The sequence below is a fragment of the Schistocerca piceifrons genome, unplaced genomic scaffold (assembly GCF_021461385.2).
Source record: "Schistocerca piceifrons isolate TAMUIC-IGC-003096 unplaced genomic scaffold, iqSchPice1.1 HiC_scaffold_262, whole genome shotgun sequence".
NCBI lineage: Eukaryota > Metazoa > Arthropoda > Insecta > Orthoptera > Acrididae > Schistocerca > Schistocerca piceifrons.
This window is the reverse complement of record NW_025728474.1, coordinates 87,501-92,500: the sequence shown is the minus strand read 5'-3', so window position 1 is coordinate 92,500 and position 5,000 is coordinate 87,501. Positions and strand designations below refer to the sequence as shown.

The window sequence follows — 5,000 nt, the reverse complement described above, 5'->3', positions numbered from 1 at the left end:
TAACCTAACCCATGTTGTACCTTAACCTAACCCATGTTGTACCTTAACCTAACCCATGTTGTACCTTAACCTAACCCATGTTGTGCCTCAACCTAACCCATGTTGTGCCTCAACCTAACCCATGTTGTGCCTCAACCTAACCCATGTTGTGCCTTAACCTAACCCATGTTGTGCCTCAACCTAACCCATGTTGTGCCTTAACCTAACCCATGTTGTGCCTTAACCTAACCCATGTTGTGCCTTAACCTAACCCATGTTGTGCCTTAACCTAACCCATGTTGTGCCTTAACCTAACCCATGTTGTGCCTTAACCTAACCCATGTTGTGCCTTAACCTAACCCATGTTGTCGCCTTAACGTAACCCACGTTGTCGCCTAAACCTGCTCTGTAATTGTTATACGACTCGTTCAATTACTGTAGTGTTGCCCACCCGCAACCCTCGCAATATAGTTCGCTACTCGCACTGCCCGCACCCCTGTGTATCGCTTCATGTTAAACACCTTGCAAGTCTTGCTCACTTTCCACATGCTCCTGCTGTACACTGTAATGTGGATGGCAGCAGGACGTACATGCCGCCCCTCCCCACGTCCCCACCTTGCCCCCTGCCTTCGCAAGCTGGTTGGTGAGAAGTTTGCATGTTCAATGCCCTTCGCATGCGACGTACTCAGGCTACGTTGTGGTGCGGCCTGTGTCAACTGTCCGCTGATGTCGTACGCGTGAACCACAATCTGTACTGCACATTCGTCCTTATGTACTGAATGATACATCGTGGCACATGTGTGACCGCACAACGACTGCGCCCAAAAACGGCGGACCATACAGTGCAAATATTGTGCACGCAGCTACGTGTCGTCTCCCTATGAGAGCTGGATTGCAGTGTGGTACGCCATAGAGACGTGTGGGAGGAACGGACGCCGTGGATGGCGATCAGCATGAGCTGTCTGTTGATGTATTCGGACCTAGTCGTCTCTCCTCACACACCGTGATGGCATGGTGCACCGCGTTCCATATCTGCGACATGCTACAGAGGCCGGTTGACAGTCGTTCGAGCAATGGACATCGCATACGTACGGGGGCCACCTTCCACGTATTGTCTAGGCGTGCACATTTTGTTGCGTGTATGTGGGCAGACGTAGTGTGGCGTGACACCTGACACAGGCATGCAATAATCGTTGAAGTTGCAAATGGCGATGGACGCCTGCGTTTTCTGGTGAAGTTACGCAAATGAACAAATGGTAACCTGTTGTGGTGCGGTTGTTCTCGCTAGGGGTGAATCGGTGATGGCGACGATAGGTTGAGGTACTAACCGGTTGTTCCAGCGATACCCACCATGCCGACGAAACTGAACGGCATCTGGGTGTGAAGCGATACGCGGCGGTGGCTGGGTGGGACCGTCCCCGGCCGGTGAGGGGGCGCCTCCCGGCGTGCTGGCCGCGCGGTGCGTGGGCGCACGCGCTACAGCCGGCTGGTGGGGGCGGCCAGTGGCAGGCGCGCCGGCCGACGGACGCGGCAGGCGTCGCAGCTGCGCGCCGGCGCACCCTGCGCGCGGCGCCGTGCGGCCAAAGTAGGTCCTCGCGGGCCCGGTGCGAAGCGCGGTGGACATCTTCAGTGTGCTGGTCCGATTGAGGACTGTGTGCGTTGAGGATGCGCCGCCGCCCGGCGCTCGGCGCCGCGACGCCGTCTGCTGCTCGGTCGCCCCAGCGGTTCTCGCTGGTGGTTTGTATCGCAGCTGTGCGGATGTGTTGGCGCGTGCGCTGTGCTGGGAGAGTTCGCTTCGGCACCCAAGTGGGGCTTTTGTCCTTCTGTGGCGCTGGCGTTGGAGCTGCCGGTCACCGTAGGTGGCGCGTGTTGTCTCCCGCCGGCAATGCCACGACAGCACGCTCCCGGGCCTCTGTCGGCAGCGGCAAGCTCAGTTGGGAGCACGGGTGGTCGCACCGAAAGCGTCTACTCGCCTAACTCCGGGCGATTGCGCCTCTCTCGAACCCGACCAAGTACTTGGGACGGCGCTGCGCGCCGCCGGGACCTGAGAGGGTTTCGAGGTGTATTGTGCAGGGGAGCTCAGCCTCCTCCTGTTTGCAGAATGATTGAGCGGACGCTTGCGTGTTCGCGCGGGCCCCCGGGACACACTCCCGGGCGGCCGGCTGCTCAGCTCTAGTTGACGCAGCTCCCTGGTTGATCCTGCCAGTAGTCATATGCTTGTCTCAAAGATTAAGCCATGCATGTCTCAGTACAAGCCGCATTAAGGTGAAACCGCGAATGGCTCATTAAATCAGTTATGGTTCCTTAGATCGTACCCACGTTACTTGGATAACTGTGGTAATTCTAGAGCTAATACATGCAAACAGAGTCCCGACCAGAGATGGAAGGGACGCTTTTATTAGATCAAAACCAATCGGTCGGCTCGTCCGGTCCGTTTGCCTTGGTGACTCTGAATAACTTTGGGCTGATCGCACGGTCCTCGTACCGGCGACGCATCTTTCAAATGTCTGCCTTATCAACTGTCGATGGTAGGTTCTGCGCCTACCATGGTTGTAACGGGTAACGGGGAATCAGGGTTCGATTCCGGAGAGGGAGCCTGAGAAACGGCTACCACATCCAAGGAAGGCAGCAGGCGCGCAAATTACCCACTCCCGGCACGGGGAGGTAGTGACGAAAAATAACGATACGGGACTCATCCGAGGCCCCGTAATCGGAATGAGTACACTTTAAATCCTTTAACGAGTATCTATTGGAGGGCAAGTCTGGTGCCAGCAGCCGCGGTAATTCCAGCTCCAATAGCGTATATTAAAGTTGTTGCGGTTAAAAAGCTCGTAGTTGGATTTGTGTGCCACGCTGTTGGTTCACCGCCCGTCGGTGTTTAACTGGCATGTATCGTGGGACGTCCTGCCGGTGGGGCGAGCTGAAGGCGTGCGACCGCCTCGTGCGTGCTCGTGCGTCCCGAGGCGGACCCCGTTGAAATCCTACCAGGGTGCTCTTTATTGAGTGTCTCGGTGGGCCGGCACGTTTACTTTGAACAAATTAGAGTGCTTAAAGCAGGCAAGCCCGCCTGAATACTGTGTGCATGGAATAATGGAATAGGACCTCGGTTCTATTTTGTTGGTTTTCGGAACCCGAGGTAATGATTAATAGGGACAGGCGGGGGCATTCGTATTGCGACGTTAGAGGTGAAATTCTTGGATCGTCGCAAGACGAACAGAAGCGAAAGCATTTGCCAAGTATGTTTTCATTAATCAAGAACGAAAGTTAGAGGTTCGAAGGCGATCAGATACCGCCCTAGTTCTAACCATAAACGATGCCAGCCAGCGATCCGCCGCAGTTCCTCCGATGACTCGGCGGGCAGCCTCCGGGAAACCAAAGCTTTTGGGTTCCGGGGGAAGTATGGTTGCAAAGCTGAAACTTAAAGGAATTGACGGAAGGGCACCACCAGGAGTGGAGCCTGCGGCTTAATTTGACTCAACACGGGAAACCTCACCAGGCCCGGACACCGGAAGGATTGACAGATTGATAGCTCTTTCTTGATTCGGTGGGTGGTGGTGCATGGCCGTTCTTAGTTGGTGGAGCGATTTGTCTGGTTAATTCCGATAACGAACGAGACTCTAGCCTGCTAACTAGTCGCGTGACATCCTTCGTGCTGTCAGCGATTACTTTTCTTCTTAGAGGGACAGGCGGCTTCTAGCCGCACGAGATTGAGCAATAACAGGTCTGTGATGCCCTTAGATGTTCTGGGCCGCACGCGCGCTACACTGAAGGAATCAGCGTGTCTTCCTAGGCCGAAAGGTCGGGGTAACCCGCTGAACCTCCTTCGTGCTAGGGATTGGGGCTTGCAATTGTTCCCCATGAACGAGGAATTCCCAGTAAGCGCGAGTCATAAGCTCGCGTTGATTACGTCCCTGCCCTTTGTACACACCGCCCGTCGCTACTACCGATTGAATGATTTAGTGAGGTCTTCGGACTGGTACGCGGCATTGACTCTGTCGTTGCCGATGCTACCGGAAAGATGACCAAACTTGATCATTTAGAGGAAGTAAAAGTCGTAACAAGGTTTCCGTAGGTGAACCTGCGGAAGGATCATTACCGACTAGACTGCATGTCTTTCGATGTGCGTGTCGTGTCGCGCAACACGCTACCTGTACGGCTCGCCGTAGCCGTGCGCCGCGTGCGGAACCACGCGTGCCTCTCAAAACTAGCGGCAATGTTGTGTGGTACGAGCGCTGAAGCGCTGGAGCGGCTGGCCTGCGGCACCTGGCGCCTGGCGCCGGTTTTGAATGACTTTCGCCCGAGTGCCTGTCCGCTCCGGTGTGGAGCCGTACGACGCCCGTCGGCCGTGAGGCCGTTGGACACAGAACGCTGGAACAGGGGCCGCCACACGCCTCACTCCCGCCTATGCGACCGTCTCGAAAGAGACGGCGGAAACTGAGAAAAGATCACCCAGGACGGTGGATCACTCGGCTCGTGGGTCGATGAAGAACGCAGCAAATTGCGCGTCGACATGTGAACTGCAGGACACATGAACATCGACGTTTCGAACGCACATTGCGGTCCATGGATTCCGTTCCCGGGCCACGTCTGGCTGAGGGTCGGCTACGTATACTGAAGCGCGCGGCGTTTGCCCCGCTTCGCAGACCTGGGAGTGTCGCGGCCGCCTGTGGGGCCGGCCGCGTCTCCTCAAACGTGCGATGCGCGCCCGTCGCCTGGCGGTTCGCATACCGGTACTTTCTCGGTAGCGTGCACAGCCGGCTGGCGGTGTGGCGTGCGACACCTCGTACAACGACCTCAGAGCAGGCGAGACTACCCGCTGAATTTAAGCATATTACTAAGCGGAGGAAAAGAAACTAACAAGGATTCCCCCAGTAGCGGCGAGCGAACAGGGAAGAGTCCAGCACCGAACCCCGCAGGCTGCCGCCTGTCGTGGCATGTGGTGTTTGGGAGGGTCCACTACCCCGACGCCTCGCGCCGAGCCCAAGTCCAACTTGAATGAGGCCACGGCCCGTAGAGGGTGC

General features: G+C 56.5%; 2 non-coding genes and 1 pseudogene across 2 annotated transcripts; all 3 read left to right on the top strand.

Annotated features, from left to right (window-relative positions):
* Positions 1-2,165: 2,165 nt before the first annotated feature.
* LOC124743756 lies at positions 2,166-4,074 on the top strand. Its single transcript, XR_007010537.1, has one exon. It is a non-coding gene; the product is annotated as a small subunit ribosomal RNA (ribosomal RNA).
* A 351-nt stretch (positions 4,075-4,425) lies between these two features.
* Positions 4,426-4,580, top strand: LOC124743751. Its single transcript, XR_007010534.1, has one exon. It is a non-coding gene; the product is annotated as a 5.8S ribosomal RNA (ribosomal RNA).
* A 188-nt stretch (positions 4,581-4,768) lies between these two features.
* LOC124743776 overlaps positions 4,769-5,000 on the top strand; it is a 4,938-nt pseudogene continuing 4,706 nt past the window's right edge.